This window comes from Meriones unguiculatus, chromosome 3, assembly GCF_030254825.1.
Source record: "Meriones unguiculatus strain TT.TT164.6M chromosome 3, Bangor_MerUng_6.1, whole genome shotgun sequence".
NCBI lineage: Eukaryota > Metazoa > Chordata > Mammalia > Rodentia > Muridae > Meriones > Meriones unguiculatus.
This window is the reverse complement of record NC_083351.1, coordinates 159,496,412-159,522,530: the sequence shown is the minus strand read 5'-3', so window position 1 is coordinate 159,522,530 and position 26,119 is coordinate 159,496,412.

Sequence of the window (26,119 nt, the reverse complement as noted above, 5' to 3'; positions counted from 1 at the left end):
GGGTTGGTGTTCCATTCCCTCGGTTAGAAAAGTTGTCTAATATATCTGGGCACAGGGTCTTTTCTGAGACTGACATTCAACCAAGGACCATGTATGGATATAACCTAGAACCTCTGCTCGGATGTAGCCCGTGGTAGCTCAGTAACCAATTGGTTTCCCATAGTAAGGGGAACAAGGACTATTTCTAACAGGAACTCAGTGGCTGGCTCTTTGACTTCCCCACCCCCCAAGCGAGGAGCAGTCCTGTTAGGCCACAGAGGAGGACTTTGCAGACCTGATAAAACAGGGTCAGATGAATGGGGAGGAGGTCCCCCCTATCAGTGGACCTGGAAAGGGGCAGGGTGGAGATGAGGGAGGAAGGGTGGGATTGGGAGGGAATGAGGGAGCGGGATACAGCTGGGATACAGAGTTAATAAAATATAACTAATAAGAAAAAAAATAAAAATTAAAAAAAAAGAAAAAAAAAGTAGTCTAGTTAGAGTGTCCTCTTCAGTCATTATGGTCTCTGCTACAAGGAGTCCCACTTCATATCCTCCCAGGAGCCTACCCCTACTTAGGTCTCCAGCTTGTCAGAGATACCCCCACCCTCTCTACAGGCCTTCTGTCGTCTCACTCATGCTCTCTCCAGGTCTGATCTCCACCCTCTTATCTCTCTCCACCCCTCTCCTACCTTGTTTCCTCTCTTCAGCCACTACCACTGTCTATTCTATTGCTCCTTCTGAGTGAGTTTTATGTATGCTCCCTTGGATCCTTCTTGTTACTTATCTTCTCTGAGTCTGTGCTTTGTAATATGCTTATCCTGTACTATATGGAGAAAATCTACTTATAAGTGAGTACATACTATGTGTGTCTTTCCGGGTCTGGATTACCTCACTTTGGATGATTTTTTTTCTAGTTCCATTCATTTACCTTCAAATTTCATGTTTGTTTGTTTGTTTGTTTTTAAATAGATGAGCAGTTTTCCACTGTGTAAATGTGCCACAGTTTCTTTATCCATTCTTTGGTTGAGTGACATCTAGGTTGTTTCCAGAGCAGTCACTTACTCTTCAAACTTTGACTAGTTAGAAGTCTCCACATTAATTGCAGAAAAAGTTTCCTTGTTCATGACTGCAAGCAGCACAAGTCTCAGAATATAAACATGAATATTTACAAGGAAGCTAGCTATACGTCCATTTATCAAAACAACAGTTACAGATTCTCCCTTCGGGCCAGAGGGCTGCCCAGTTGTAGACTTTTGCCACCTCTTTACCCATTTACAATATGACATTATGTTAGTGATTTTCAACCTTCCTAATGCTGCCACCCATTAATACAGTTTTTCATGTTGTGGTGACCACCAACTATAATTATTTTTGTTTATAATTCATAACTATAATTTTGCTGCTTTTATGAATAGTACTGTAAATACCTGATATGAAAGATATTTGATATGGGACACCACAAAAGGGTCATTTGACCCACAAAGGGGTCACAATCCACAGGTTGAGAACCACTGCTTTACATGGTCATTTCATCATCTAGAGCTTTAGTTATTTCATAATTTTATCTTTGTCCTCTTTGAGTAATTGGTTTTTGTAAGCAGTATTATTAGCTTTCAGTTAGATGCATAGATTTTATTTTGTTATCTTTTGATTCTTATTTTTTAAGGTGCAGAAGACCCAACTCAGGGTCTTGCAGTGATTTTAGAATTGATTTACATCCCACCCCTTTAATTACAACTTTGTTTTTGTATTGGGATTAGAGAATATGATCTGAAAAACTAATTGGAAATTTGAAATAGTGTAAAGGATTTTGATATTCCCAACACAAAGAATAATAGATAATTGAGGTGATGGGTACAATTGCTCCGCTGTAATGACTACACATTTTATACATGCATTAAAATAGCACCCACTACCCTATAATATACAAATATACACAAAATTCATAATTTGTGTATCAATTGAAATCTACAAGATTATAATATAATTTATGAGTTAATAAATTGTATTTTATTTAGATTGTATTTTTAAACTGATTCAAATGAAGACTTCAGTTTCTCTATGTGTATGTTAATAATTAGAAAGCACATGCTATGCTTACAAAACATATATTTTTTTATGTATTAGGTCAAATTTGTTAAAAGTGCAGTTTTTGTCCTCTATATTATTTTCTTTGCTTGGTCTTTCTTTAGATCAATGCACACATATTTTTTTCTCTTCGTAATTATTTAATTTTGACTCATGTATTACCTAATTGGGACTCTACATTCATGACAACTCTATTTTGTTACTCTTCTATTTTCCTTACCAGTATGAAGCTGCCATGTTTTGTCTATAGTATTTATCATCTTAAGCTATATTTTGTCTGGTACCAATTGCTTAAAAAAATGTCTTTAATCTCATTGCTTTCCTTCTTTTTTCTTCCCTCAACCCTTTCTTTTCCTGATTTCCTGATTCCAATAATAAATTGCAGTTATTTTTAAGAATTTATGTGCTAGGTCAATTCTTTTATCACTAATATGAAAAGGAACTTATTTATAAGACTTTATTTGGCATTCATATATTTTATGTTTTATTCTTTTTGTTCCTACTTTTAATTGGAAACAAAAAATTAACTCAGATTTTATATTCTGGTTCCTTGCTTGCAAATAATACAACTTATTTTTATCCATCTGTTCAGTATATAACTAATTAAGACCCACAGTTGTATTTATTTTGCTAGCATTATAAAACACAGTTTCATATTATTTCCTTTTAAAATTCCATTCAGTTCTTCCTGCTGCCTGACTTTTATTTGGTTATTGTATTTTGAAGGGTTGGTGAAGAAGGCATTTGCTATAAGAGTTTTGTTTAACATCCATTGGAAAGTGTTTAACTGAATTTGATTGAGTTTCCATCCCCCTTTCCAGGGTGACATCAGGAATGCATAGGGGTTTATAATATGTACTGAGAACATAGTTCATTCCATTTTATCTTTGCCTGCCTGCCTTCCCTCCTTCCTTTCTTTTTAGAAATTTATTACTTTTAATTTAATTTAATTATTTTACAATTTACTCAATTTATGTCTCAATTGTAGCCCCCTCCCTCAGCTCCTCCCAGTCCCACTCTCCCTCTTTCTCCCATCCCCTTCCCCTAGTCCACTGAAAGGGGAAGTTCTCTTCCCCTGCCATCTGATCCTAGCTTATCAAGTCTCATTAGGACTGCCTGGATCCTCTTCCTCTGTGGCCTGGCATGTCCTCATCTTGAAGGGCAAGTGATCAAAGAGCAGGCAACTAAGTTCATGAAAGAGGTAGTCTTTGCTCTCCTTACTCTAGAACCCACATGGAGAATGAGCTGCCTAAGGGCTATATCTGAGCAGGGGTCTAGGTCCTCTCCACCCATGGTTCTTGGTTGGTGCATCAATCTCTGCAGGACTCTCTGGGCTCAGATCCTTTGTCTTTGTCGAGTCTCCTTGTGGGGCTCCTATGTCCCCAGTGTCCTTCTATCACTCCTTCTTCCATAAGACTCCCTGAATGCTCTGGCCAAAGTTTGATTGAAGTAGATGCTGAGACTCACTGCCTTTCTTTCTTTCCTTCCTTCTTTCTTTCTTTTCTTCTACACTTTTGATGTTCTCCACAACCTTCCAAATCCCTTCCATTTTTCAGAGATGATTACTCTTCAGTTCAGCTAATGATGGATGCTAACTCTCTTGAGGACAACTCTGTAGTTGTTATCATAAATTAAGGACTTTTTTTTCTAAAGGTTTTTTGAAAGTACTGGTGGAATTTTTATCAGATTTTTTTTTTTACTTAGAGTAATTTTTATGCAAGGTAGAACAAAATTAGAGAATAAAAGCAAGTGAACATTTGTGTCATGGCTCAACTGAAAAAAACTGTGAGAAGTAGAATACTTCTAAATAAATGATGATGGCATTTAGGGTTCTTAAGGGAGGAAACCCTGCTCTGTGAAATTTGGTGTAACTAAAATGTATTCTACAGATGACAAAAAGAAATGTATCTGAGATGTGTTATTAATGCCTCAACAGAGTGAACTTATTTGGATGTGATTTTCTTTCTTTGGTAGATTGCAGTAAGCAGTTTCCTTCCTTTCTTGCTTCCTTGTTTCCCTGCTTCCTGCTTTCCTTCTTCCTTCCTTCCTTCCTTCCTTCCTTCCTTCCTTCCTCCCTTCCTTCCTTCCTTCCTTCCTTCCTTCCTTCCTTTTGGGGGAGAGAGAGACAGACAGACAGACAGAGAAGAGAGACAGAGACAGAGTTGATTAAAGTGGGGAAGCAGTGAGCCTTGCTGATATTCGTGGTTCTCAGCTCACTAAGTTACAGTCTGTATTGCAGCACAATAGGAAGTCCTGCTGAACTGGACTCTCAAGGTTTCCAAGCTTGCTGTTGATATAATAGGAAATGTTGGGGGAACTACTCACTGGCAAGTCCTTCAACCTTCTTTAAAGCTGTTCAGTGTGTGAATTTGGAGCTGAAGTTTAGGGAAAGAAGGAAAAAAGAGAATAGATTGGTAAGTAGATAGATAGGTGGGTAGGTAGGTATTTATAGAGACAGAGAAGGGGAACACTGAGTACATTTTTAGTAGTAGCTTTATCCATCGTTTTCTGCATGATAATTTGTTAAACACAGCAGGATCCTTTGTTGATTGCTCCCTTCTCTGTGGAATTCTGGCTTTTAGCTATTACCTAGGCAGCTTTTGGAAACAAAACGGTAACAAAAGTAGCATGCAGTCTGGTCTTTGTTCTGTGGATTTTTTTTTTTTTCTTTACCCTATAGCCTTTTATCTTTATGTGTTCTTTTTTGTCTGACATTTCTGCATTCATCACCCCATGTCAGTTGCAATAAGGGTATTATGAGATGGGCAGCTGAGGAGATGACGGGAATACAGACAATGCACGTTTTTCATTTCCTTTGTAGCTAGAGTTTTAATAGTTCTTTAAATCTGTATTTGTGTTCTTATCAAAACTCCCCTTTAAAAGAGAGCATGTATTATCCTTTATCCCCTAAATATTTTTCATGAATCCTATTTTTGTAATGTTATTAAGTCTCTTTATGACAAAGATCAGATAAAGAGAAATATATTCAAGTATATTCAATGAACTAACTAAACTGGTCTCAGAATCCTCTTTCCACAAGTCATGGTAATTGTACTCTTAGCTTTCCTTTTAGTAACGCAATGAGTAGCAGCCTATAGAACAAGTATTCTAAAGGAGATTTTCTGAGGAGTGGTTTTGTCGTTTTCAAATTGTGTGTATCCTTCTGGAGTGTTGGAAATGGGACATGACGTGGATTTTTAAATGGGTAAAATGTCTTCCTAGAAAGTCAATGCTGATTACATCAGAATTGCCTTTGATGAGTGATACATTTACTTTTTAAAACAATCCTGGCATTCTGATTTCACTCGCTGTCAAAAATGATGTTACAGAGTAAAAGCACTTTAAGGTAATTGAAAATGAATTTCCATGAGTAGATGGTGAACAATTTTACTCCTCCATGTGTAGCTTGAATTTCACTGGGGGGGCGGTGTTACTTGAATATCATTTGGGAATGACAGTCTGTATAGCTGTGTCCCAATTATGCAGCATACATTGTGTGGGTCTGTTGCTATGGTTCCCAACAGAAAAGGGTAGCCCTGACTTCTGTCACTGGTCAACCACCACCATACATGTTTAGAAACATATGACCTACGCTGATATACATTTCAAGTTTATTTTATTTGTGTACTCAGGTAAGAAACTTCCTGATTATTTCCAGATATTTCCATTGAAGAAGTTGTTATATTTGTACCTTGTTACCTAGCTCTGCCTGTCCTTATACTTACAGTCTGACTTTCTTCTGCCTGAGGACTTAACAATTCTCAAGTCATGTGATTCTTTGTGGACCTTATGACCAGCTCCAAAAGACCTCATATTCCTCATGCTGACCTAAGCTTGGTGCTTACCGTATGCAAAGTTTTCCTAGGTTTCTGCGGTTGCCGACAATCAAGCTTTCTAAAACCTCACTATATTTTCTCAGTTTTTAAGACCAGGCTTCTCGGTTGACTTTCTTTTTACTTCTCCCAGTAAACCTTATTCTCTAGAATAGAGCTCTGATACTGCATGTAACTATTGTTCGCTCTCTATTCTTCCTTATCTATGGAAGCGGGTTCTACTGCCACCGTTTAAAGATTCTAAAACAGATATAATTGAACACTTTCTGACATACTTTCACCATTTCTGTTGCTGGAGAATCTGCTCCTTTCCACCCACTCTTGAGTTCCACCTGAAGACACTAGGCTCAAGTCTATTAAAGGTTTATACCCACTACATCTGAAACGGTGTTAGCTAATCTTGTTTGTCAACTTGTCACATCTGGGAAGAGAGGAGCCTCCATTGAAGAATTGCCTCTATCAGATTGGCCTGTAGACATGTCTATCAGGTAGTTTTCTTGACTTCTAAATGATGTCAGTGGGCCTAACCCACTCTTGGCAGTCCCATCGCTGGGCTATATAAGAAAGGTAACTGAATGTGAGAGAGGGAAAATAAATGAGTAAGCTGTGTTCTTTCATGGTTTCTTTTTCAGTTCATCTTTGAGTTCCTGCCATATTTTTCTTCAGTGATGGACTCTAACCTGTAAATCAAATAAACCCTTTCCTCTTCAGGATGTTTTTAGTCAATGTTTTATGACCAAAATTTGCAAGGTGCAAATTACAATAGTCTCATTCTGAGGCACAGCTCTCCAGTCATCTCTATTATTTCATGTTTCCTGTACTGGTTTATAGCTTTCCCTCTCATGGGTCTGAGATTTCAGTATGTCTTCAAGTTTAATCCATTTCTTAGCACTTTTTAAAATTTAATTCCTGATTCTTAAATATAACAAGGGATAATTTATTTAGCAGTGCATAAAATACTTGGCGTGTTTTCCATCACGCCCAGTCCTACTTCCGAATCCCTTTATTTCTTTGTTAAATAGATATCTAAGGTTCATATATCAAGCCAAACTCTCCAATTGTGCTATATGAAGTGAGAAACATTGTTTCAGACTGTGCTGATTTCTAAAGGGAAAGTGAATACTTGTGTGTTGGGTATTTTGAACATGCTGTATTTTTTTGAACATGCTGCATTTAATATATATAGCTATATTTTCTCCTGTGAATTTTCCATGTCTCTCATTTTGTTGTCCTTGCCCTTCAAATCTTCTGTGACTATAAATCTTTGTAAACGGTTGCATGGCTTTCCTTCCTTCTGCCATTTGGTAAACTATTATAAGCTACACTGGGTATTCTCCTCAGTGTTTTGAGAGACATGTGCAAGTGTGCTATTCTGCAGTTACTATGGAGTCCTAAGTGTCTCCACAACAGACTCTGCACTCAAGGAGAAGCCTTTTGTGTCTTCATGATCTAACAGAAGGTACTCAATAAGTTCTCGAAAGTACAAAAACTCCTCGGATATAGAAGTACAAATGGGGGTGTAAATATTTTAATCCAACATATTTCTTTCATTCTGGATTAGTTACAGAACTTTTAAAAAGTTTCACCTGGGAGACTTTATATAAAATATTTTTTAGCAAGAATTTTTGAATAAAGAAGTAAATGCCTTAAAATATTCTTTTGGCAATATTGTTTCATAACTTCTGATATCACATTGCTTTCCTTTTAACTTTCTGTATCATTGAACATGCATCTATACTTGCACCTATAAATGAAGGCTTTATTGAAATGTGTTCATTGAAGTAATGAGCAAGCCCAGTAGTTTTTGTAATTTTTTTAAATCTTTTCTGAGAGTACCAGGATAGAACATCTTAATCTTTAATGTTCTAAAATAAGATGTAAAATGTGGATAGTTTAATGCATGTTGTAGGGACAGCCCTCTTGCTAAGTGCAAAGAAATAGAGATACAATTAATACCACAAATATAGTCCTCCAGTTGGATTGGAGACTTAAAATTAGAAACAAAAGTTGTCACTCTGTTTTAAAACTTTATTATTATTATTATTATTATTATTATCATTATTATTATTACTTGTTTGCCTTATTTTTTCCCTGAAGAAAAAGCATATGGTTTTCCAATGGCTTTCGTAGTAAGCCTTAATGATATTTCTTGACATGACTAGAGGCTGACTGCAAATGCTATGCCAATATTTGGGCCAGCGTTTAATCCTTATTTTAAAAGATGACTTATGTCTGTAACATAGAATTAGAGATGCAGATACATGAGGATCTCTGGAGCTTCCTGGCCAGCAAGTGTTGCCAACTTAGGTTCATTGAGATACCCTATAGTAAAAGATATAGTGGAGAGCAATTGTGGAAGACACTCAACATTGTGATCTTTGGCCCCATGTACACACTGCGTCACCGCATGCTCACACATACAAATGCAAGTACAGTATAAAAATATCTGCCGTGATTTGTCTACTATTTGGTTTCTACTACATTTGAACACTTCATTTATTATATTTTATAAATTTCTTATTCAGATCTTCCTCAATTTTGAAAAAAAAATTGTCTGTGTGTATTGTTTTGTATCTTGTGGAGTTTTCTTTAAGATAAAAATGTATTTTAAATAGTTATATGTTTAATTAAATTATTATTTAATTATTTGAGTCTCTTGCTAGAGAATATGCCTTAGGAGACATATTTTCATTTTCATGCTTCTTTGATCCCTATATTTGTATCTGGGCATCTATCAGATGAATTGCCGGTATCAGTTTCAGTTGGAGGGCTTTTGTGATGAAATTCTTTTTTCCTGAGATGTGTTTCAAGTTGATGGTTGAGAAGGCCATGCTTTGTGCTAGGCTAGCACTGTGCTAATAGAGTATTTATGGTGTTCTCAGTTAACCAATGTCATTAATATCTGTGATTCCTGTAGTTGTTGCAACAGCCCATTCTGCAGGAATTTGTGAGCTTTCCCCACCAGTTAGGATGCAGCTCCTAGGAAGGGAGGTTGGTTAACAGGTCTGGGCATGGCTGCCAGTACAAGATGCTTGTCAATGTCTTTGAGCTGTAATTGGGTTAGGATTCTCTAGCATTTCTGGGTGGGCAGAGTGGAACTCTCCTTTCATGCTTGGAAACCAGCCTGCATTAGCAGGACCAGAGGGTTTGCTCACTAGTGTGGAGATCTTTGCAGGAACTCAATGAACTAAGTCATTCAGATGATTCTGCCCAGCTGTTTCCCTAGGACTCTTTAGGGAAGTTGCTTACAGTGTGCTGCCCAAAATCCTCAACTGCAGCCTGGCATGGTGGCACACACCTATAATCCCAGCAGTAGGCAGAGGCAGGTGGATCTCTGTGAGTTCAAGGCCAACCTGGTCTACAAAACGAGTCTAGGACTGCCAAGGCTACACAGAGAAACCCTGTCTTGAAAACCAACCCAAACCAACTCAACCCAAAACAAAAAACAAGAAGATTCTCAACTGCTTTGTAGGACGGCAGGAAGGTGGGCAGGTGAACCTGACAACTTCCTGAAGCTTCAACTGGGTGGAGTTTTAATGTAGTATTGTGACCTATTAGGTAACATAACATAAGGCTTTTAATAGTGAGGGTAATGAAACGTTCTGGGTCTTCCGGCAGTGACACAAAATAGGTGCAGAGCCTGCAGACTTCTTTAAAGCAAATATTTCTAGTACCTGTTGTTTGTGGGTATGCTAAGAGTCTCCCTTGCATAACAATTGTCTAATATGCAAACCCTTCTTATCAAAATTACTCTCCCCTGGTGATACTGGATAGTAGGTGCTATGTGCTCTGATTGCTTCCTTATAAAGTTATCCAGACTCTCCCTAGTTCCTAACAATCCCTACTTCTCTCCAGCACTGTCCATGAGACATTTCTATGGAATAACAGTTATGTAGTTTTTTTCATTGTCCTCTGTTTTTGCAGTAATGCTAATTATTATTTTTTCAAAGATTTATATATTTCTCTTATATGTAATGAGTGCATCTGCATTTCAGAAGAGGGCATCAGATCCCAGTATAGATGTTTATGAGTCACCATGAGGTTGCTAGGAATTGAATTCAGGACCTCTGAAAGAGCAGACAGTGACCTTAATTGCTGAGCTATCTCTCCAGCCCTGCTAATAATTACTATTAATTTTTCCCAAATTTTATAAGAATAGCTTTTGGAGCTTAGAAAATATTCAAATGTTAGCCTTCTCTGAGGACACTGATAATTATTGATGACAGCTGTGATGACAAGGTGACAATGATGGTGTAATGTTATACTTCTCTTTTCAATGTACCATCACGCATGATGAAAGACAACAAACCAATACGATTAACAAAAAGATAAAAAAAGCAGCAGAAATATATCTACTTTGCAAACACGAGTCAACTTATTTCCTTTGACAGGAGAGCCTGATGTAAACATGTTGTTTCTAAAGCACAGTTTAAAATAACCACAGCCTTGTAATTTGTACTAATCTAGATTTTAAGAATGTAATAGTGTTTCTTAAAATTTTGTCTTTTCTATATTTGAAAAAGAAGTGATTGTATGCGATAAGGAGTTTTTAGTTTATTTTAACATGACATTTTAAATTTTACTTGATGACTATTTAAAATATGAACCATGATTTTAGTTTTGGCTACTTTATGAGTTTCATGTGTACATTTTTGCCTTTTTACACTATATGGTGACTTTGTATTGGATACTATAGATTCTGTAATGGGATATTGGAATTACTAGACTAAAGTCTTTCTCATCTTGAAAAATCCTTTGTACCTATGATGTAACACAGCTTACATGTTCTGGGGTCTGAAACTTTTGAAATCCCTCTTACAATGACAACTCTTAAGTTTTTAGACATGTTCTTAAGAATGAATGTTTATTTACCTGCAACCCTTTAAATGAGGAGGAGGCGAATAGACTAGGCTAGACCTGAAGGAAAAAGCAAAGGCTGGAGGAGCTTGTGCTCAGAGCACCCGCTCACGGTACGCCTGTGCTGTCGGAATCCTCTCGTTCCTGCGTCCCAGACTGTAGTTGGTGAAAACAGACAACTGAAAAGCAGAGATAGAGATGTAATGTTGATTTAAATTTCTACTTTCCAACAGTAAAACTTGGCTATCCTGCTGCAGAGAAGTCCATACACAGTACTTCTCTTTAAAACTTAGAAACCTGAAAATGCTTTTAAATATCTGGGTTCAATACCATGTGATTCAGTTAGTTGCATTGTATTTAAATAAAATACACCTCAAACAGAGCCAAACAATTCTGTTATACTCAGTTATTCAGCATGCATTATTAAACACTGACTGTTCACAGTGTGTACTTGAAATAAAATATTCACTTCTGAAAACTTAATCTTTCAGAGACCTCAAATAGATTCAGTCCTTTTTACACAAAGTTGTCTTTGGATGTGCCAACATCATCATCATCATCATCATCATTAGCATTGTCTTCTAAAACAGTAGGTTTGATCTGCTTCATTCAAACTCCTCTGACCAGCATTGGGAATTTCCCCAGCTAGGTGTAGGATGACATGAAATTGAACAAAGGCAGTTTTGGCATAAAGACTTATATTGATACAACTGACGTAAACAACTGAGCTAAACAATTGCAGGCCTTCAAGACAGGTGTTGTTTGCCTAGAAGAGTAACAAATACAGCAGTTCTAACAAATTTAAAGGTTCTGCAGATTTTAACAATCAGTAATTTCGAGGCCAGCCAGGAAAGCAGCTATATTTGTCTTGCGGCTGTTTAGTCTAAACTGGGAAGATCTCACGGCTTAAATTTTAGGTTTCGGACCTGGTTTTTCTTTCTAGAGGCAAACAGGCTAAGAGTTTGAAATGAACTATCATTGCTGGTAAATAGGCACTCAAGCCTGACCTGGCTGTACAAATAGAGCCCATTCTCCATGGTGAGCACAAGCAGCAGCGTCTGGCCACAGAGGTGGCTAGCCTCATTTACAGACTGTACAATCTAATTTCTCCTTCTGCAAATGTTGATTAAGCTGAAAGAGGATCCTTTGCAAAGCTAATTCAATAGCTCTGTCTCCTCTCCCGAAAGGCAAGAGGATGAGCTCACTATCACATGAGGCCATTAGCTTCCCCTGCAGCAAAACCCACCATCTGGCCACTTGGCCTAGGCTCTGCTGATAGGACTGGGGCTTTTTTTATTTTATTTTTTTTCATGCACCCGTACTTCTGGTTACGTGTAAGAGAGGTAGAAGCTGGAAGGGGAGGCTGCTGTTATCTCTTGTGAAGCCAGGTGAACAAACTCGAAGCATTGCCTGGGAGCCGGAGGACCTGCCTCTCTTGTCCAGCATTAGTCACAGATGACTTGGTCATTTATGATCAATGTGACAAGGCAGACAGATAAAAACACCAACTCTTCTTTATAACCATGCAATCTTTGCCTTTTAATCTTGTCGTTTGACAGCTGATCCAGGAAAGTCACTGAAGCTTCACTTTTATTAACAATGGATGGGAACATTTTCAAAACAACTGGAGTAAGCCTTGAATCAAGCCTAAGTTTGCTCCTTTATTGCTGTCTCATGTCAGTTGGCAGTCCTCTTTTTAGCCCCTTTTGGTATTACACATTCTGACTGAATGCTTGGGAACTGTAGGCAAAATCAAGTAGAAGGCTTTGTTGGATCCCTCTAGGGGTTAATTGTTGCTAATGCAGTTGCTTTTTTTGGCCACAGTTCTGTCCAGCTTTATATCTGAATACAGAGGAATCTAAACACAGAAGACATTGAACAAGGAGGCTCCAAAACAAGACTCTAACAAAACAGGACAGCTGACCAGAATCCATATGTAGGACAATATATTCTTTTCATATGCTTTCATATTTTTTTTGAAGATTTAAGTCCAATAATAGCATTGAACCATCAAAAACAACTGCAGCAGTCTGTTTTCAGGGACTGAGAGCCTAGTACTGGCTGGCACTGCCGGGAGGATCTAACATGAAGTAAATGTCTGGTGAGGTGAACTCCTTCGCTGGTCTCGATGACTGTTTTTAAGTCTACATGGACAAGCTGCAATATCGTCTGTTCAGCCATTTAGACTTTGAATACCACATAGTGATTTAGTTTATGTGATGGGGCAAAAGCAGTAACCTCAGTTATTTAAAAAAAATAACAGGTGCTCTACTGTTTTCATATTGTATATTTATATCACTTTGCAGAATAATCTGCCTTTAATTAGTGAGTGTAGGGTGAGTGAATCATTATTCAGGATGAAAACCTCAAAGTTACTGTGGAATTTAACATGCTATTTGATAAGAAAAAGGTAAAGATGTGTCAACTAGGTAGGTGTTCTTTGTCCTTAATCTTAGCACTGAGTACATTGCAGCTGGAGGATCAATAATCCAGGGCCACGTAGAGGATTTTTTTTAAATTTAATTTTATTTTTAATTACACTTTATTTACTTTGTATCCCCCTCTAGTTCCCTTCCTCCTCCCCTCCCAATCCCTCCCTTCCTCCTTCTTCTCCACATCCCAAGTCCACTGGTGTGGGGGGGTTCTTTTTCTTCCTTCTGATCCTAGTCTGTTAGGTCTCATCAAGAGTGGCTGCATTGTCTTCCTCTGTGGCCTGGTAAGGCTGCACCCCCTCAGGGGGAGGTGATCAAAGAACAGGCCAATCAGTTCATGTCAGAAGCAGTCCCTGTTCCCATTACTATGGAACCCACTTGGACACTGAACTGCCATGGGCTACATCTGTGCAGGGGTTCTAGGTTATCTCCATGCATGGTACTTGGTCGGAGTATGAGTCTCAGGAAAGACCCCTGTGCTCAAATTTTTTGCTTCTGTTGTTCTCCTTGTGGACCTCCACACAGGAAACAAGTTAGGAGCTTCCCACAGAGGGCCTCTGAAAGGCTCTGCCCTGTAGGCTATCAAAGCAGATGTTGAGAGTTATGGCCAAACTTTGGGCAGAATGCAGGGAATCTTATGAAAGAAGTGGGAAATAATAGTAAGATCTGGGGAGGACAGGAGGTCCATGTAGAGGAATTTTAATCCAGCAGCACGGCTGCTGTGACAAGGGATCACATCCAAAGAAAGACCTAGAATGCAGATTCCGGATTACAGTGTGATCTGGTTGGAATGCAGACATGCCCTTTGAACATACCTTTAATCCCAAACAGTGAAGGTAAGGTCAGTTTATAGAAGGATGCAGCCACATTTGAAAGTGACATCTAGGGCCTGGAGAGATGGCTCAGTGTTTAAGAGCACTGTCTGCTCTTTCTAAAGCATGGGTTCAATCCCCAGCATCCACATGGCAGCTCACAACTGTCTGTAACTCAAGTTCCAAGGGATTTGACACCTTCACGCTAATGCACATAAAATAAACATAAATAAACAAAAATATTACAAAAAGAAAGTGATGTCTAATTGAGGGGCAGACAAAGTGATGACTCAGAGGAAGATTTGACAGTATGAGTCAGTGATAGATAATCCCAACTTTCACAAGAACAGGATAGGAAAAAGAAGCTATTTAAGATCAGTAACAGAGAGAGAAGGAAGTTTTCTTTGTTGAGATATTTTTGCAGAGACAGTTGGCAGAGAGAACAAGCTAGCAACAGGTGAAGAAGGAATGAGCCAGAGAATGAGAAGACTTAAACTGATTGCCAGAAGTAGTTTGATGCCAGGCAGAGCAATTTGGTTAAAAGCCAATAGAGAAGCCAGTTTGAAACAATCAGCTTGGAGGGGAGTTTAGGTGGGAAGAGCTGAGTTCAACCAGCCACCAAGAGTTCAGAAAGAGCTGACCAGGCTTTGGAATGACTGTCATATCATCCCCTCTTCTAAGAAAATAAATTTTTTTTTACAAGGCCTTGACTAACTTTGTCTCACATTCTTGTACCTATACAAGAAAGGGAAGACAAAACTGGCTCCATCTCTCAAACTTTACTTTCTCCGGACTCTCACCTCCAACCAGTCTGGCCTTAGGCCTGAGATTCTGAAGTGCACACAAAAAAGTCTGTGATGAGAAAGGACAGTTTGAATCTTACTTTTACATTTCTTCGAACCAAACTAAGTAGTAAAGTCATGTAAAGGGATACCTAAGGCAGGCATAATGTCACAAATCTATAGTTTCTGTAACCAATGGGGCTGCGGCAGGAGGTTGTAGAGTATGAGGGTAGCCTGTGCTACATAGTAGGACTCTGCCAAAAATGTCACTGAATTGAACAATTGACATAGTTCACTCACAACCTCCTGCCTTTTGTTTTAGTATGGAGAAAGACCAACTCTGAGCATGAATGTGGGAATGAGAACGACAGAATCCATGATAGATGGATAAGCCACCAATTAACGTGAAGGACAGTGCCTTTGATGGGGTAGTCGAGGGAGCCATGTGGTGTTTTGATAGAAGAGGGCTGCAGCAGCTCCGAACCAAAGAGTGCTTTGAGGAAGCTTCGGAATGAGGCTTCACAGAAAGTTTGACAATCCTAAGCACAAAAAATTGTTTTCCTATAAACAAATAAATATGCATTCACTGAATTGCAACCGAACATTAAGTGTAATGAGATTTTTCTAGTCACCAACTCTTTAAGTCTTTGCAACTGTTTTATTATAGAAGGACCATTAGCTTCATTTCACAGAAGAGGAAGCCAACATGCAGCTATCCGGTGACTGGGTCAATATCTAGAGAGACAGAAATTAGAAACCATGTGTTTGTTCTTTCATGCTTCTGTTTCCATTGCCACAGATTTTGTCTGTCCCCGTGACATCCAAAACAAGCATTGCCACCACCAGCATGTAGGACACTGAGCCTGTTTTGGTGGTATTTTGCTTCTCCCACCACACTTGCTATCAACATTGCTCTTTCTTGTCAGCCCACTCCACCTCCCTTGGCCACAGAGGAAGCCACAGCAACTTGCCTCATACGCATGCATTTCCCTAGGCAGGCACTGGCAGAATCTGATAAACCTAATCACGCTACTCCTTGTTATTGCAGCTTTCCCCTTCAGTGCCCTGTATGGTGTGCCTGCCTCAGCTCCACCATGCAGCTGTCAAACAGTGACACAACATTCACGACAGGGAAACCCTTCCCTAGCCAGTGCTTTCTATCCTGGCATGATTTGGTGAACACAGATTTTATCAGAAAACAACTGCTTTGAACATCTGGAGGCGCATGCACTGACAATCACTCCTTCTAATCACAATGATGTCGTTGCATTTTAATTTTATGCAAGGAGAACAATCTTCATGCACAAGTTATTGATTAATTATACACTTAAGGTGTTTGAATTAATATGGATTGAATTAATTTGTGGTATTCTCTGATTTTTTTTTCTTATTTTCCTTGTTTTTTTTTTTTTTGTTTTTTTAACTTGTTCTCCTCTCCATTGCAAAAAGTTTTAAATAGTTTTTAAGGCTTTCAGTTTATAAATAACAGATGAAAGTTATGCTTTACTATTAATCTGTTAAATCACATCAGAGTTTGGAAGTGTGGCTTGTGGTGTACCTTGACTCCTAAGTATATTATTGTTTTTTATTCTCTATTGAATAATGTGAAACATCTGAGTTTGGGGTCCATGCTTATAAATATCGAGGCCAGTTGTGCTACAAATTGTTCACAGACTGCTACATGCGTTTGGCTTATTACTGTAGAGTGCACATTCCTCTCGGAGAGGCTCTGTTGTGATGTATGCTAAGAAATTTCGCATAAAGGAAGAACAACAGCTGTAATGGGCCCACTCCAATGATGGCAAAAGGTGAACAAAATGAGTCCCTCTGGGAAATAAAATGCTCATTTAGTGGAGGAAATTATCATTTCCAAGTAGAACATTTGGCTTCCTGAGAGCAAAAGTGTCGGCACAGCTTGATAATAACACCTCAGGCTATAATAGTACCCTTTCCCCTCCGAGAGCTGGGATTTTCCTCCTAAATTTATCTTTACAACATCCCTGCAAAGTAGTGGGGCCCAGGTGTTATTAGCTCTCTTTTATGGATAGAGAATCCAAGAAGCTGAAAAAAAAATTCAGTTATTTGTCCTTGAAAGCACAGGCATCCACGTAGAGCTGGGCTTCTCAACCTTGGGGATATTGACATTTTGACCTGTTAATTCTTGGCCTGGGGGTGGGGTGATCTTCCCACTGTGCAGCATCAGCAGCATCTTTTCTGCAACCAGTAGATGCCAAGAATGCCCCCAGCTGTGACAACCAACACGTCTCCAGACGGTGTCAAATGTCTTGGAGCAGCAAAGTCACCTCCAATTTAGAGACATTGATCTATATAAGTCAGCCTAGACAAATTCCTGTAGCCTGAAGAAAACCTTCAGCGAAACTTGAAATAACCCAAATTTGTGTTTGGCTTCTACAGCCTCTTCTGTGTAGTATCAGTGCTTACACAGAATTTAACATCGTAACATTTTTATATCTATTTCCTTCTTGATTCTCACAGTAATTCTATTTAATCTAATTTTTTATAAAAGTTATTGTATGAATGTTTTGTTCACGTGTATGTCTGTGTGCCACGTGTCTATTCAATGCCTACGGAGTGTTAAGAAAAACAAGTCAGAGAAGCAGACAGACTTGACCTCAACAAGCTGAGACTGTTTTACTGGAGCAGCGAGGGGCTCCATCTTTTTCACAGGATGAACTCAGAACACACATAGAGAGGCTGAGAGACAGGTATGTATACATGACCTTATGCATGGACAGCTACCAGGAAGTTACAACTGTTTTCTTGTGATTTGACAGGAAGCAGGGTGTTTTGTTTTTCATACCCTGGCAAAAAGATCAGCATGGAGCTAAGCTGTTCTTTATGGCTAGGGACTATTGCCCAGTACAGTCCGACTCAATTTCTTATGCCTAAGGTTATTATCAAACACAGAGGCCAGGAGAAGGCATTAGATCCCCTGTGATTGGAGTTACAGAAAGTTAGTGAGCTGCCACCTGGATGCTGCAAATTGGATGGATGTCCTCCAGAAGAACAGCAAGTACTCTTAATGGTTGAGCCGTCTCTCCATTCCCCAACAGTTGAGTGGGAGGACTGAGGAAGAGAAATGGAGAAGACAAGAAAATAAAGAAGGTGAAAGCAGTAGATAGACCAGGAAGTCTTGCATAAGTTGATGACTTATGCCAATCAAGCAAACTTATTAAGAAGTACAGCATCATATATATACATACATACATACTATTTGCAGTAATAAAAATGGCCAAGGTCAACAGACAATGCTGGCAAAGAGAACATAGGATACCTCAGATACAGATGCACAAGGACTGATAACAACAGTCAAGAGGACAGAGTTGGGTCTTAAAAGCTACAACTTTGCGTCCTTCGAGGCACTGGCTTCAGCCCTAGATCAGCCTTGCCAAGTCCACTCCTGGACAAGGACACAGAACTAATGTTCCTTTAATCTCATTTTATGCACAAGAAGACAGAAATACAGATTGCTTTGTTTACTTGCCTAACTTTATACATCTAAGAAACAGAACTGGCTTTATGACAATATAAACCATGCAGTTTCACTGTATCCAATATTTAGAAGGGCCCGTCCTTGCTTGAATGCTCTATTAAAATATAGAAATTCTAATAACACAAGAAACACATGCCAAAACAACATAGAGCTTCTTTTGTGTTGGCCAACTACTTTTGGGCACGGGCTCTGTTCTGGAGTGCAGTTGATACGCTCAGTGGCACTCTGTCGAAGAAAGCTGATTGTCCCATTACTAGCAGGTGTTAATTTCAAATTGCTTTTTAGGGTCCACTGCACCCTCTCAGTGCTGGGTCCTGTTGGCCTTGAACCTATGTATATCATTGGTCTCCGTAAGTTCATATATGCATCAGTCCTGTCTTACTGTTATTTTTTGCATGTTTGAGTTTTTATTTTTTGGGGAGATGGAGAAAGAGTGAAAGAGAGAGAGGGAGAAAGAGAGAGGGAGAGGGAGAGAGAGAGAGAGAGAACCAGAAGTTGGGTTGGGTAGGTAGGGAGATGGGGAAGACCTGGGAAAAGTTGGGGGAGAAGAAAAATGATAAACTATATTGTCTGAAAAACATTTTTAACAACAATATAGAAGTTTTAAAATAATTTTGGACAAAGGAAGATCACTTTCATTTGCTTTGAAATCCACAAATTAAATAGCTATATAGAAATAGAGAACCAGGAAGAGAAGTTCAAAGGCTCAGAGCATGAAGGTTACATTCTTAGTATGTTTAGCATCATGCCTCTCATTATATTTGCTTGTTATTTTTACTTATTTATTCACTTGGTAAATTTGACTGTATGTTTGTGATAAACCAAGTACGAGGCTTGGTAGTGAGGGAACAAGAGACAACAACAGGTACTGTCCCTACACCCGTGAAGCAAGCGGCCTCAAGGGGGATACAGACCAAAAAACAGGCATTTGCAATTCACAACAGTATATGTGGAAAGAGGACATCCTGGTTGCTAGGGAGCTTGCTGAAGGGCACTTACCACAGTCTAAAGAGATCTGGAAGGCATGAGAGCTAACACCATTGAAAATGGGGAACAAGATTAATTTCAGCCAAAGGAAATGGAAGCTCAAATACCAAGAAGAGAGGGCAAGTTCAGTACAAGTAGGACATTTGAAATGGCTTTATTTGGATAGAGGGTTGAAGTAGCCAGAGTTCCTGTTGTCATGCAGCACCAACAATACCATCTCAATGGATTAGTACAGCAAAGGCTGGCTTCTCACACATGTTGCCGGCCATGTGCTAGAGTCCTGGCATGCTCCTTAGGTCTATATTTTGGGACAGAAGAGAGCATTTTCCAATTGGGATATGCACAGGCAGGAGAAGTGACATAGCTGAGTTTCTATACCTTGGCCTCATATCCTGTTGATCAACCAAACAGAGGCTTAGCTTGTGACAGTGGAGAAGAAAGTATTCTCTCTCCCTAGGGGTATACAATCAAAGAGTCACACAGTAATGATAGGTATGTGTGTGTGTATGTGGGGGGTGTTTCTCTTAAAGTCATGATAGAGACTAAAGATAATAATACATTCAACCCTATCAAAAGGAAGAGAACTTTGTGTGAATGGAAATCCCTGGAAGGAATTTCATTGACGTTTCTTTGAAACTTCTGCAAGGTTAATTAACTGACTGGGGTTTTCAAGACTGTGGAGAGGTTGAAATATTACAGCCCCAGAGTCTAATAACAATCTATCTTGGGCTAGCTTTACTCTTGCCTACCCCTATTCTGACCTAACATGCATATGACCAGCAAATAAAAAAAAAGCTCTGGAATATATCAACCCAGCAAACCATTAGCTTCCACCAGCCAAAAAGACACGTGTTGTCAGCCAATATCTGAGGACTATAGCAGATTCTTTCTCCCCTTTGCTTTAACCTGTCTACCTAATTCTTCATCCAGTATGCATGAAAAACACCGTAGTTTATGACTTTCTTTGTTCTATTACTATAAAAACTCCATGAAACTATCACCATGGCAGGTAATGAAATTTGGGATAGCTTGAATCTGATTATTTATTTGGTTCCACAATAGTGTAGTTCTTAGTTCTGTGAGGTAAGATTTGTGTTTTTACGTTGTCATAATCAATGGGTCTTTGTAATTTTTTGGCCCTAGGTTATCTAAAGTCATGCAGGTGATACAAAAGGACCACAGCCCACTACTCTTTTCAGTTGTTTCAGACTGTATTTAATTAAGTTCAGTGATGTCTGGACGTATGGAATATTGCTATAGTTATTTTACAGCTTTATTTCTTGACTTTCCCCATGGTGCAAGTCCTCAGGTATATTTCCCTTTTACTTAAAATTTTATCACACAACATAAATAGACGTTGGGTCTATTTATTCTTTTTTAAAATATTTTTTATTTTAATTTTTATTAATTACACTTTATTCACTTTGTATCCCCCCATAAACCCCTCCCTCCTTCCCTCCCAATCCCACTTTTTCTCCCCCTTCTCCATGCATGCCCATTCTCAAGTCCACTGATAGGGGAGGTCTTCCTCTCCTTCCTTCTGATCCTAGTCTATCAGCTCTCATCAGGAGTGGCTGCATTGTCTTTCTCTGTGGCCTGGTAAGGCTGCTCCCTCCTCACGGGGAGGTGATCAAGAGCAGGCCAATCAGTTCATGTCAGAGGCAGTCCCTGTTCCCATTACTATGTAACCCACTTGGACACTGAACTGCCATGGGCTATATCTGTGCAGGGGTTCTGGGTTATCTCCATGCATGGTACTCGGTTGGAGTATGAGTCTCTGGAAAGACCCCTGTCTTCAAATTTTTTGGTTCTGTTGTTCTCCTTGTGGAGCTCCTGTCCTCTCCAAATCTTACTATTCCCCACTTCTTTCATAAGATTTCATGCACTCTGCCCAACAGTTGGCCATAAGTCTCAGCATCTGCTTTGATAGCCTGCAGGGCAGATCCTTTCAGAGGCCCTCTGTGGCAGGTTCCTAACTTGTTCCCTCTTTTCTCCTTCTTCTGATGTCCATCCTCTTTGCCTTTAAGGACGGGGATTGAGCATTTTAGCCAGAGTCCTCCCTCTAGATTAGTTTCTTTAGGTGTACAGATTGTAGTAGGTTTATCTTATATTATATGTCTATATGAGTGAGTATATACCCTGTGTGTCTTTCTGCTTCTGGGATAGCTCACTCAGGATGATCTTTTCCAGTTACCACCATTTACCTGCAAATTTCATGATTTTCTTGTTTGTTATTGATGAGTAATATTCCATTGTGTAGATGTACCATAATTTCTGTATCCATTCTTCAGCTGAGGGGCATCTTGATTGTTTCCAGCTTCTGGCTATTACAAATAAAGCTGCTACAAACATGGTTGAACAAATGTCCTTATTGTGTACTTGAGCCTCATATGCCTAGGAGTGGTATGGCTGGATCTTGAGGAAGCGCTATTCCTAGTTGTCTGAGAAAGCATCATATTGATTTCCAGAGTGGTTATAGCAGTTTACATTCCCAGCAGCAGAGGAGGAGGGTTCCCCTTTCTCCACATCCTCTCCAGCATGTGTTGTCACTTAAGTTTTTGATCTTGGCCATTCTGATGGGTGTGAGGTGAAATCTCAGGGTAATTTTGATTTGCATTTTCCTGATGGCTAATGAGGTTGAGCATTTCTTTAAGTGTTTCTCTGCCATTCAATATCCCTCTGTTGAGAATTCTCTATTTAGCTCTGTTCCCCATTTTTTAATTGGATTACTTGATTTGTTGCTTTTCAACTTCTTTAGTTCTTTATATATACTGGATATTAGCCCTCTGTCAGATAGAAGGTTGGTAAAGATTCTTTTCCAATCTGTAGGCATTCATTTTGTTTTGATGACAGTGTCCTTTGATTTACAGAAGCTTTTCAGTTTCATGAGGTCCCATTTATTGATTGTTGCTCTTAGAGCCTGTGCTGTTGTTATTCTCTTCAGGAAGTTTTCTCCTGTACCAATGAGTTCAAGGCTCTTCCACACTTTTTCATCTAACCAATTTAATATATCTGGTTTTATGTTGAGGTCTTTGATCCACTTTGACTTCAGTTTTGTGCAAGGTGATAAGTATGGATCTATTTGCATTTTTCTACATGTAGACATCCAGTTGGACCAGCACCATTTGTTGAAGATGCTATCTTTTTTCCATTGAATGGTTTTGCCATCTTTGTCAAAAATCATGTGTCCATAAGTGTATGGGTTTATTTCAGGGTCTTCTATTTGATTCCATTGATCCACCAGTTGGTTTCTATGACAGTACCATGCAGTTTTTAGTATTATTGCTCTATAGTACAGCTTGAGATCAAGGATGGAGATAACAGATACCTCTAGAAGATCTTTTATTGTAGAGGATTGTTTTAGCTTTTCTGGGTTTGTTGTTATTCCATATGAAGTTGAGAATTTTTCTTTCAAGGTCTGTAAAGAATTCCATTCATGTTTAAGGTACTGGAGAGATCAGGGATACAAGGCACATATCTAAACAAAATAAAGGCTCTATTTATTCTATTCTCAGTCTGTTTTGGTTTTGGTTTCTTAGTATGTTATGAAAATATGCTTCTGTTTTAATTCCAAGTGTAGGATTTTAGTTGGGCTATACTTTGTCCACACCTGTTAATTGTCACTTGTGGGGTAGGATTTTCTCCAGCTAGTAACGGCCTTCCATGTGCCACAGGGAGAGGGGCTAGGTCTAGGACTCTGAGAGATAAATATGAGGCAGAGATATAGAGCATGTGGTCATTTCTGTGTGGTGGCATTCTGTGTGGTGTTTACTGTTGGTGTGTGGTAGTAACAGTCTGAAGAGACCTGAGAGATGGTTGGTGTGGCAGTTTGGAACAGACAAATGGAGATAAATGTATCAGGGTGCAGCAGCATGGAGGAGACTACTAGCTGTCCGAGGTTGACTGAGATTGGCATAGAGCCCTAAAAGAACCCCTTGACCCTAAATAGCTGGAAGAAGTAAAGAGGTCTGGGACCCCTCTCCCCACTAAGCTTTTTTCTCTCCTTCTTTAGTTTGAAGGGTTGGTGGAAAGGAGATAGTGGCCTAAACACACCAAATAAAGTAGAGTTAAGAAAAAGACCGCTACAAATGACTTTTGGCTACATCGGTCTCATTTAGCAAACCGAAGGATGCCATTGGTAGCATTTGGGCCCTTGTGTGTATAATTCTTAAAATCAAGTTAGAAGAAATTACAAGTTGAAAACGTCCAGCTTAGAAGTGCTGTTTATCCTTCAATGCAAACTCTGACTACACTTTTCTAATTAAAACAAGACTTTTAGAAGAGTCTTGTAGTGCCTTCAGCTAATTGGCTCTTATGAGCCTTGCCAATATCAGAAAGAAAGAAAAAAAAAACCTGAGCCTAAATCAGTAACAATTGTTAAGAATTAGTTGCTAGGCCAAATAAAGAGTGGATTGTGCTCTCAAGCAACCCTGTTGCCTTTAAAAAGGAGCATTACATTTCCAATGCATGACAGTTAAATGTACATTAATGACATTAAAAAAAAAACACAAAACAAACTCATGCTAACAAAGGGATTCTTCAGGACTGAGTATTTCCTTAGGATAAGCAACACATAAGCTCTAAATCTTACAGACCAAAAGTGATATGGGTGAGTCTGTTCCAGTGCGAATTAAAATGCCTTTCTGCAAGAAGGGGAATGCATGCTGTGGCTAGTTAGTGGGTACAGAGTGGCAGATGTATGTTAGAGATAATATTTCATGTTCTTCAGCACCCTAACATGACTATGGTTATCAGCAATTAAATGGATCTGTATTATTAATAGCTAATGGAGGGAATTTTAAATACCCCATCCTGCAGAAAACTGATAAAAGTCAATGTGACAGACATGCCATTTATCCCAATGGGATGTTTTTACTGTAGTAAAACATATTTATATGTAGTAAAACATAGTAAACATGTTTATATGTAGTAAAACATAGTAAAGCTGCTGGGAGATTTCTGCAGGTCAAGCACTTGTGTAAGCACAGGGACCTGAGTCTGATCTCCAGCCTCCAAATAAAAAGCCAGAAGTGTGTGTGTGTGTGTGTGTGTGTGTGTGTGTGTGTTTCTGGGTGTCTGTGTGACAGAGAGAGTGAGTGCGTGTGTGTGTGTGTGTGTGTGTGTGTGTGTGTGTATGTGTATGTGTGTTTGTAACCTCAGTGCTGGAGACAGACAGACAGAGTCCTAAAACTTGCTGGCCAGACAGTGTAGACTCCTCAGCGAGCCCCAGGTCCCATTGGGGGACCTTGTTGCAAAAACAGATGGAGGCAGCTTCTGAGCAACAAAGTTGACTCTGGCCTTCACATGCACACACAAAGGCATCACTGGCTTTCACACATGCTCAGACGAGCACCTGTACACACTTACGCGTGCACACACAGTCACCTGTGGCCTCCACAAATGCACACATTGACACCTGTGCACACATGTACAAATAGACACCTGTGTACACATGGACATACACAGGCACCACCAGCTTCCACAACTGCTCAGAAAGACACCTGTGTGCACATACATATGCACACTCAAAGGCACTTGTAACTTCCATACATGTATACACAGACACCTGTGCACACAGGCACATACACAGGAACCTCTGGCCTCCACATATACAAACACAGGTCCCTGTGTACATATATATGCACACTCAGAGAGATATACTCAACTCTCACTTTACCACATATATGTAAAATTGTGTGCCAATTATAAAATGTCAAATGTCTTCCAGATAGGTTGAGTGATTTTCCATCTTTCCCTTCCTTCCTTCCTTCCTTCCTTCCTTCCTTCCTTCCTTCCTTCCTTCCTTCCTTCCTTCCTTCCTTCCTTCCTTCCTTCCCTCCTTCCTTCCTTCCTTCCTTCCTCCCTTCCTCCCTTCCTCCCCACCTTAATATCATATCACTAAGTGGCCCTGACTGGCCTGGAACTCTCTGTGAATACCAGACTGGACTTGAACTCACAGGAATACAACTGTGTCTATCTACAGAGTTCTAGGATTAAAGGCACATGTCACCACTCCCAGGCAGGCCAAGAGCGCTTTATGACAGTGTAGAACTTTTTCCAAGCCTGTTTACTGAGTGTGCTGTAATCACCATAATAGTTTGTCAGAATTAAAGTTCTTAGAGATGACCATTTCTCTCTGGAATCCGTACGGGGATTTGGGGTCTTATAATTCCCCATTCAACAAAGTCTCCATGAGATTATTGTGTAAAAATGATATTTGAGAGACATTTTATAAATAACAGTATAAAAAAGACAAATTTAGTTTACCAAGAGATACTTAGCAGCTATAATCTATTTGCATTTGTTTTTTTGTTTGTTTTGGTTTCTTTTGAGACAGACTTTTCCTGTGTGTAGTCTTGGCTGTCCTGGAACTCACTTTGTAGACCAGGCTAGCTTCCAACTCACAGAGATCTCCCTGCCTCTGTCTCCCAAGTGCTGGGAGAAAAGCTGTGTGCCACTATGCCCGCCTGACTTGCAATTTTTTAGGGTTTAGTTTAGATTTAGCAACTGCTGTTCTACTGGCATGTAAAATTTTAGTGTATCTTAAGAGCCCATAATTACTAAGCTCAAACTACTCTATGATCTTCATCCTTGACCTAATTTTATGATTTAATAACTAGATTGGAATACTGGCTGCTATGTAATATTCAGCAATAAATATTTAAAGATGTTTACAATTTGGTTTCATACTCCATTAAAAGTATATTTACTAATTTTTTTAAAATCTAGAATTAAAAAGGAAACTTAAGGTGTTTTGTTCATCTAGAAAGTCAGTAAACCATCCCATCAGAAGGGAATGCCGAGCTACTTGAAAAACAGTAAAGAACTGTATT